Source organism: Bison bison, unplaced genomic scaffold (assembly GCF_000754665.1).
Source record: "Bison bison bison isolate TAMUID 2011002044 unplaced genomic scaffold, Bison_UMD1.0 scf7180017864093, whole genome shotgun sequence".
Taxonomy (NCBI): Eukaryota; Metazoa; Chordata; class Mammalia; order Artiodactyla; family Bovidae; genus Bison; species Bison bison.
Genome location: NW_011494665.1, coordinates 101,626 through 111,501, shown reverse-complemented (window position 1 = coordinate 111,501; position 9,876 = coordinate 101,626). Strand labels below are relative to the sequence as shown.

The 9,876-nt window shown below is 41.6% G+C and overlaps 1 non-coding gene across 1 annotated transcript; it reads right to left on the bottom strand.

Annotated features, from left to right (window-relative positions):
- Positions 1 to 3,277: 3,277 nt before the first annotated feature.
- TRNAS-GGA lies at positions 3,278 to 3,349 on the bottom strand. The gene has a single exon. It is a non-coding gene; the product is annotated as a tRNA-Ser (tRNA).
- Positions 3,350 to 9,876: the final 6,527 nt, after the last annotated feature.

Sequence of the window (9,876 nt, the reverse complement as noted above, 5' to 3'; positions counted from 1 at the left end):
TGCAGAGGCCCTTTGGGCCTGTCCACCTCCTCAGAGAGTCCAGACAGATTTGAGTGAGTCTCTCCTGGTTCTTGGCTCTCCTATGTTTTAGGAGTTTTATTTGGTGATCCTGAGTTTTATTTGGTGGTTTACAACAGGTACCTGCCTCCCTCACACCCACCCCCAAGTTGAAAGATACTGGGGTTCACTCAGTTGTAAGAGACTGAGTGGCCTGGGCTGAATGATTGGATAAGAGGTGGATCTGATGCTGCTGCTACTGCTAAGTCACTTCAGTTGTGTCTTTTTGTGACCCTCCGGACTGTAGCCTGCCAGGCTCCTCTGTCCATGGGATTCTCCAGGAAAGAATGCTGGAGCGGGTTGCCATGCCTGCCTCCAGGGGATCTTCCCAACCAGGGATCGAACCTGCATCTCTTACGTCTCCCTCATTGGCAAGCAGGTTCTTTATTACTAGTGCCCGCCTGGGAAGCCCAGTGGATCTGATGCTTTTCCTCAGTTTGGCGACCTTAATAGAATTTTCCCAGATAAAAGTGAAGATATTATTATGCATGAGAGTTTTGCTCTGAAGAAAAGGGACAAGACTCTTCCTGGTGGGTTATGGTTTTCTCAGGTGACTAAGACATTTATGGGAATGATGGAGGCAGAGTCCTCATACCATGCCTTGGTCCCATCGGGAAACACTCATTTATTAAAACACTTGCTCTTGCTCATCTGAAGGTCATGAATAAGAATTGGCCATTCAGCGATCCAGTCACCACAATGGTCTTAGACCACCGAAGGGAGAAACTCAGACATGTAAGAGGGCTGAAATGACTCTAGGGTGACACCTAGAGAAGTTAAGCTTACAAGCAGTGCATTGGCCACCACCCAATTTCACTGGTAAATTTTATCCCTGACAAATTCAACTTTAAAATGGGAAATAGAGCCTCTCAAACACAGAAGCAAGGAGCACCAGCAAGCCAGCCTTTGACTAACACCCCAGCCAGGGTTATGTACATACAAAACTCATACTTGCAAGTACTTACTTAATTGGGAAAATTAGACTAAAGGAGATCTCAGCCTAAAATGGCCAAAGTAGGGTTCGTTACATATTCTGAAATTGATATTTTTGTGCGCACAGTTAGAAAAACTGGCCATAGGACCAAACAGACTGAATAAAATGCTTTTATTGGTCCCTAGAAGCTTCTAAAAGAGGAAATGATAACTTCTTTGCAGGAAACCAACAAAAAATTTCTTGAAATGATATCAGAACTGCAAAAAAAAAAAAAAAAAAAGCCACTAATACTGACTCTGTCTCTCCTGCTCCTCCCATATATCCTCTTCTATCTGAATTGCCTGATGCGACACTATTGCTTTTTCTCTTCCAAGTCTTCCACCTCCTGCTGCTCCCACTTCCCCAGTAGAGATAAAAATAATAACCAGAAGTGATTATAGCTCCCTTTAAGGAGAAACCTATTATAGGGAGAAGTGAACCATCCTCAGAGCTTATCTACACACCCTGGACCTGAACAGAACTTAGAGCCTAAGGAATTTCTTGATCTAAGTCAGGAAGCGTTGGAATTTGCTAAGGAATTTAAGTCAACCATCTGGACCTCTGAGCCAGGGTTTTCAGATCTATATCAATTAATACAGCTGCTGGTTTCTGAAAGCTAAGAAAGGAGTGAATAAAGAAAGCAGGATGGAAACACTCCTTAATGAATTTTGAACCACAAATTCATACTGAAAGTGAGGAATTAGCTCAGAAATTACTCGAACTTATCCCAGAGCTTTTCTCAAAAACCATAGACTGGACAAAGATGCAGCAGTGCGAGCAAAGACCAGATGAATCAATTCCAGACTATTATGGAAGGTTTTTTTTTTTTTTTTTTTAAACTTTGAAGCAAAATTCTGGCTTGACATCTAAATCACTCTCTAACCACCAAAATGATCCTTGCTTATCTCTGCCTTTTTAGATGGTTTAAATGAGGATTTGGCTACTCTAGTCAAAAGACACAATCTTGGTTGATCCGCGTTCCATACAAAGGCCCTTGTTATACTGGCTCACCCCTTTTCAAAACCATAAAAAAGGAAAGGGGGTATCTGTGAAAATTATGAATCTTCAATTGTACCAATTAAGTACTCAATGCCAGTTGAAGGTTAACTGACCTTTGTTTAATGCCCAACTGGTAGAGAAAGCAAGCTTGAAGGAAAAAAAGTCTTATCAGAATTCTGATCCTGAGGGACCAAATTCTACCAGGAGAACTTGATTTTCTCTCCCTCTGTCTTGATACCAGAGCTTCCTGGAACATTTATCTTATCTAGACCGTCTCTAAGTTCTGAGACTCAGGAGAAAAAAGGGGAAGAAACATTAAAAAAATTTACTTATTTAAACTGTTAATTAGAAGTTAGTGAACTTTATACTGTGATATCTGATTCATGACTAAATTTAGAAAATGAAGATATGGGATCTCTCGTGTCTGTCTGTATGTTTATATGTGCATTATCTTTGTTTTTACCTTTGAATGGTATTGCCTGCAATGCGAGAGACCTGGGTTTGATCCCTGGGTTGGGAAGATCCCTTGGAGGAGAACATGGCAACCCACTCCAGTATTCTTGCCTGGAGAATCCCATGGACAGAGGAGCCTGGTGGGCTACAGTCCATGGGGTCGCCAAGAGTCAGACATGACTGAGCTACTTTCACTTTCACTTTGGATGGTATTATCAAAGTTAGTGTGTGAGCCATACTTAATTGAATTAAAGGAAGTTAAGCACTTTAATACTTTCTAAAAAAAAAATACAGAAGGTAACTGGCCAGAATTAATTTCAGGTCATGTCAACTGGGAAATATTCAGTGTTAAATTAATACCTGGTATTAAGGTTTACTTGTTGATCTAATTAATATAGACATGTCTTTTAGGTCATCAATATTAAGTGTAATACTTTTATTGCACCTAGTTTAATATAAGTTAAATAAAAATCTTATCATATCTGTTGCAAATTTGTCAGCAAGGAAAGTAACTTGATGTGAAGAAACTTTTAAGGAAAGAAAATGAAAATGAGATAAGAGATTTTAGTTAATTCCTATCAAGAATAATTATGTTTAAACAGCTATTAAAATAGTCTCTGCAGATTTTCATAACTTGAAATTCTATGAGTGAGTGAGTGAGTGAATGAGTGAAGTCTCTCAGTCGTGTCTGACTCTTTGCGACCCCCTGGACTGTAGCCTACCAGGCTCCTCCCTCCATGGGATTCTCCAGGGAAGAGTACTGGAGTGGGTTGCCATTTCCTTCTCCAGGGGATCTTCCTGAGCCAGGGATGGAACCTGGGTCTCCTGCATTCCAGGCAGACGCTTTAACCTCTGAGCCACCAGGGAAGCCCGTTGTGCTAAATTAAGTTATGAAAGTTATTGAATAATAGCTACATCATTTCCAAATAAAATATGATGCTGAAACATTAACTACTGAACATTGGCTTCTTTTTACAGAGAAACTAAAGGACTGAACTTCCCTGGTAGCTTAGCTGGTAAAGAATCCGCCTGCAGTGAAGGAGACCCCAGTTCAATTCCTGGATTGAGAAGATCCCCTGGAGGAGAGAAAAGGCTACCCACTCCAGTATTCTGGCCTGGAGAATTCAATGGACTGTATAGTCCAAGGGGTCTCAGAGTCAGACATGACTGATCGACTTTGACTTTCACTTTTCAAAGGACTGAGTGACTAAGCACACACTCAGATGTATTTAGGACTGGTAATGAATATGTTTGGTGCTATTCTGCGATGTTCTCTACTAGAAAGCGAATGTTTTTTTAGAAATTATCACTGATAGTTATGTTCACTGATCTTCAGAGTGCTAATGTAAAGGATAGTTCATTATTGCTTACTTCTTAGTTTTCACGGGAAATCAAGACTTTCAGAGCTGAGGACTCTAATATGAACATGTAATTAAAGTTAATAGAAATAATAAAGGAAACATGTCAGTATACAGCAGAAAGATAGGATGTATGTTTTCAGTAAAAAGGTATGAGGAATGGAATTTCATTTTATTAGAGAAAAGAAAGGTAGTGTGCTTTAGAGCTGCTTATTTCTGGATGGAAAAAATAAAGTGGTGGATACAGAAAGTCATGGAAGGTTTGTGGGAAGTGGACCCTGAGAAAAGAGTTCTGTGCATGGTCAGGAATGCTAAATTTAGAATGAATTTAAAAGTAAGCTGGTGGAAAACTTGAATTTGGCTTTTCTCTCTATTAAGAGGACAAATTTTCTTAAAATATTGAACTGCCTTTGATAACAGGTTTTAAGTTCTTTACCTTTTAAGTAATCTATTCTATATTTGTCTTTGAAATATTTTATTGTCACTTTGGCTAAGTAAATAACTACTATTTCACAGTGACCTATGATTCTATCTGACTGAGTGTTCTAAATCCTTTTGATATTTTATTTTTTTGACAAAACTTCCTAGATAAATGAATAAAATTCTAATGAAGTCCCTTTGACCTCTAGCTATTTTTGGGATGCTTCAACGGGCTCCTGAAACAGCCCAAATAGGGATATTAAACTAATTAGGTTTATTTGGTATGTTAAATTACATGGGAAGCATTATTGAATCAGTAAAAAAAAACTTCTTATATCATATGGTAAGTGTTATTAATATAGATATTCTAGAAATTATATGGAATTCCTAAAAATCTGATATGTCCTGGTAAAATGTTATCAGTTATAATTCTAGCTATTATCTACAAGCATTGTATGTCGCAGCAGTAACCAACTTCTTTGTCAATTGCATGATAATCAAATTTTAAATGTGCCTTAAGTCTTCTGTCATTATAAATGGTTACGGTTTTATCCCGAGGCCTTTGCAAAACTGCTTCCTCTTCAAAAATTTACAGAAAGGACTTTTGGATAAATATAAATTTCTGGTTTGGAGACCATAATGCTGAGCTGAGTAAGAAATTAAAGGATTCTAATATGGCTTCATAAAACTGTTTAACAGGAAGAATTAGTTACATAGGACTGGTGAACTGGTGAATATGGTTATAATTTTATGGTAAATTATACCTCTGTAAGCAGAATTGAAAACATTTATCTTTTCTATCTGTTCCCTTGAGAGGTTGGAAATTCTTCAGTTCCAGCAGCTTTATCAAATAAATTAGGAAGGCCACTCACTAACAGGTACAGAAAGCTCACAGTATTTTGGGGACCTTGAAAAGGGAGAAAGTCATTAGATCTTATTTTACAAACAAATTAGTCTTAATTTGTTTATACTGAGTAGAAATTAGGGTAATTTTAGAGAAAAAAAGATTATGTTTCAATGAATGTTAAGTCCCAATTCTGTTAATGGAGGTCTGTATTTACTAAGACTCACTTCCCAGATAGTTCCTTATTGTTACATTATACAATATTAATGTAAAGATTAATTATTATAAGGACATTCTAAGTTTGTTTCTGAAACTTATCTCAGTATTTGGATGAAGATCAAGTGCCCCATGATCTGCAATCAGGGGATTTATGCATAGTGAAAAAGACATAATTTAATGGACTATCTCCAACTGAGATGGAAGAAACCATATCAGGTACTCTTAATTAGCTCATGCACAGTGAAACTGAAGGGAATTGACACTTGGATTAATTCCCACTTATAAAGGGCCCCTGTACCAGACTGATGTGGGTTTAAATCCTTTAAACTGTTATTTCAGCCTTGGATTTTGCACAAGTCATTTTGCTTTTCTATCCCTCAATTTCTCATCTGTAAAGTGGATATAATAATCATGGCTACCTCATAGTGTTGTTTCAGGTTTAATAAGATAATGCATCTCAAGTGCTGAATCTCAGTCTTAGCAAAGAGTAAGCATTCAGTGTTAACTGCATGAAAGATGCCAGGAAGCACCTGGCTGGGGAGAAAATGTGGAGCAGATGGCTGAGGCATGCAAAGCCTATTGGACTCCTGCAATTAAATTTTGTTAGAACAACAGATTTTAGCTTATAGTGTGGATTGCTTTAGGATATGGATCAAAACTGTTTCAAGGCTCAAAATATAGTGACAGGTGGAGCAATTAGTACTAGCTATTTTTCCAGGTTCGGGTGGGGATGCTGCTGTATTGCTTGTGCATGCTCAGTTGCTTCAGTCATGTCCAACTCTTTGCAGCTTTATGGACTGTAGCACACCAGGCTCCTTTGTCCATGGGATTCTCCAGGCAAGAAACTGGAGAGGGTTGCCATGCCCTCCTCCAGGGGATCTTCCTGATCCAGAGATCAAAGCCATGTTTCCTGCATCTCCTGCATTGCAGAAGGATTCCTTACCCACTGAGTCACCTAGGTAGCCTGCTCTACTGCTCATATTATGATAAATGGGTCCTTTTTCAGTTTTTAAGTCCACTTGGGAGCATGGCATGCACTCGAATGTCCACTCCAGAGACTGCAAACCTAAGAAGACACTTACTCAATTATCCCATGTTTTCTTCTACTTCATATGAGAGTATCTGAGTGTTTTGTGACCTGTTTGTTCCTGTCCTATGGCTATATATATATATATATATATATACATAAAATCCATTTGCTTAAGATTTTTTTTTTCTGGTAAGTAAAGAATCTGCTGTATGTGTGGGTAAATGTGCTTAGAAGTACCTTCACATTTTTCTTTAACTGTAAAAGGTTTCAATAGCTCATATTTTAAAGTGCAGAAATGAGTTGGTTGAAGAAAGTACTGGGTGTCCATCATAGTTATTCAGCACCATCAGTGTTAGTCACTCAGTCATGTCTGACTGCTTGTGACCCCATGGACTGTAGCCGGCCTGGCTCTTCTGTCCATGGAATTGTCCAGGCCAGAATACTGGAGTGGGTTGCCATTTCCTTCTCCAATTCAGCACCATCAAAGACAATTTTATTTTTTAAAGAAAATAAGAAGCTGTAATGCCACAAGGGGGCGCCCCTACAACTTTGGTTGTATTAATAGTAAAACCATCACATTCATAGTGGAGGAAGTACCTCATAGATAAGGGATTCAGTTTAAAATTGATGTTTTTGTTTAAGATCTGCCAGTGAACCTCACTGAGTGCATTCACAGAGCCCTGCTTATGAAACTCACAGACTCCCGAAGGAAGACCAATGCTGTGATAACTCCCAGGCTCAGATAAGCTCGGCAACCTGTCCAGGGTGACTCAGAGTGAAAGAGATGAGACTCAGACTTTATTCTGTCTAATTTTAAAGACCAGGCTTTCCCACAACAGCAGACATCTAGAGAGGGTTTATAACTGAAGGGCATTGGTCAATACAGAAGCAGCACTGATCAGCATTTCCCCAGGATAGGTTCACCAGCAACCTGCACCTGAGGGGTGTTCCCAGTGGGTTCAGGAAGTTTCAGGCTGTTCCTGAGTGTTGGAGAAATAGCCCCCACACTGACCATCAGAGGTTTGTGCTCAGAAAGCCCCTTTGTGTTGGGAAGAGACCTTATTAATGGGAAGAGGGTGTCTTGAGTCCTTGGTTTGACACTCATCCCCAGACTGGAGGGTCCTTTATCATAAATGAGTAACTTGGGATTCTGCTTTATATATTATCTTTTCTTAGATCCATAAAGGATGGGGATTTACCATCTTAAATGGGGAAGTATTTCCCAGTTATCTGCTTCCAGTGGGGCTCTTCCTCCATTCTGTGCCCCTCATGGGAGGGTCTCAAGGTTCTATAGGCACGTGGAGTGGAATGGTGTGGTATGAGCCCCTGGGGTGCGTAGAAGGTTGTGCTGGGTGTTGTGGTCTGTCCTCCCCCACTGGACGGAAGAGAGATGCTGAGAACCTGTCCAGCCAAGAACCACAAGGGAAGCCTTGTGATAAAGGTAGCCCAGTAGAAAGAGGCCCGACTGACTGTGTTCGGAGTGAGTGTCACCTACAAACTGAGGTGGGGTAGGGACCCTCCCAGGTCCTGGAGACCCTCCCAGGAGTCCCTCTACCAGGGGGGCTTTCTCCAGGTATAAAAGGTAATGCAGTTGGTGTGACTAATGGGATGGATGTTAAGGCTAAGATGAAAAGATCCTGCGAAGGCAGGATCATGAGGCTCCCTAGGAGGACATTTCACTGCCCCAGGAAGGAGGGAGGGTCCACTAGCCTGCAGCTCACAGACAGTGGGGGTCCCCAGGCCCTGCTGGAAGACCAGTGAGGCTTCTCCTGCAGTCTTTGCAGGTCTGGGCTAGGCTGAAGGTGCGGGCCTGACACACGAGTGGACAGGGGGCTTCTGTGGTTGGACAAGGGCCGTCGTGGGGCTCAGACGTTGCTGAGATGCAGCCAGAGGCCTTAGTTCCTCTACCTGCAGTGTGAGAGGGAGGTGGGAGGCTGCCTTGGGACAAGTCTGGCCTCGCTCTTCCTCATGTGGCTTCACAAGATCTGAAACCATTTCATGGGGAGATTCACTGCACTGAGAGGGACCTGGATCTGGAAAGACCAGTGGTTGGAGGCTAGGACCTGCCCGAGGCCTGGCTCTGCCACACACTTAGTTTTTAAACTTTCAGTGTATTCATTAACCTCTTTAGATCCTCAGTTTCCTCATCTGAAAAATGGGAAGATAATCATGATGATAGCTATGTGGCTGTATTACAATAAAGTGCTTTGTAAAGTGGAAAGTGCTAGACAAGTGAGAGATGCTGCTGCTGGTTTAGTCGCCTGTCTGCCACTGACTGCCTGAAGATTATGGCCAGTGTCTGTTATGTAACTTCAGCAAGAACAGATGAAGCAGTGCCCCAGCTTTTCTATGGATCTGACTTCTCCCATCCTTAGTCCTTCAGAATTTAGCCGTGGGCAGGGCTCTCATTTCATTTTCATAGACATGGGGGCCCATTTCAGTGATTTGAAGACAGGAAACCCCCATTGCCCATCTTTGGGGGTCCTTCTCTTCTACTGTGGTTTCTCTTTGTCCCAACCTCACAAAACAGAGTTCCTCTCCAATTGCCTCACAGAGAATGGCGTAGCTGTTTTTATTTTCACTTTTGGTACTCTAGCAAATATTTAAATAAAATATACCAGCACCTAATGGCCTTCAAAACCATCTGGCTCAGAGAGAAATTCCATACTTTATTTTCCTTTAGCTTCTTTCTTTCACCTTCACTGTCTTTGATATAACTCATAATATTTTAAGGTTTTTAGTTGTTCAGTACAGTATTCTCTATAGCAAGTTTCAGAAAAAAAAACTTCACTAAATATATTTTAGTTCAATGATTTTTTTGGGAGGACTGAAGAAGCAAACTCAAGCCAGAGATCCCAGAAATGACATCAGGAATCACATGGCAGAACTGGGCTGCTAAGAGATCTGTTGCCTCTGCCACTAACAAGGATCAGCAAGATCAGTAGCTGCTACATCACAGCTTTGGTATCTCTGCCAGCATCCATGCCAGAAAAACCTTGCCTGCTGCTGCTGCTGCTGCTAAGTCACTTCAGTTGTGTCCGACTCTGTGCGACCCCATAGACGGCAGCCCACCAGGCTCCCCCGTCCCTGGGATTCTCCAGGCAAGAACACTGGGATGGGTTGCCATTTCCTTCTCCAATGCATAAAAGTGAAAAGTGAAAGTGAAGTCGCTCAGTCATGTCCGACTCTTAGCAACCCCATGGACTGCGGCCCACCAGGGTCCTCCACCCATGGGATTTTCCAGGCAAGAGTACTGGAGTGGGGTGCTGTTGCATGCCTTCAGTTCAGTTCAGTCACTCAGTCGTGTCCGACTCTTTGCGACCCCATGAATCGCAGCATGCCAGGCCTCCCTGTCCATCACCAACTCCTGGAGTTCACTCAGACTCACGTCCATCCAGTCAGTGATGCCATCCAGCCATCTCATCCTCTGTCGTCCCCTTCTCCTCCTGCCCCTAATCCCTCCCAGCATCAGAGTCTTTTCCAATGAGTCAACTCTTCGCATGAGGTGGCCAAAGTACTGGAG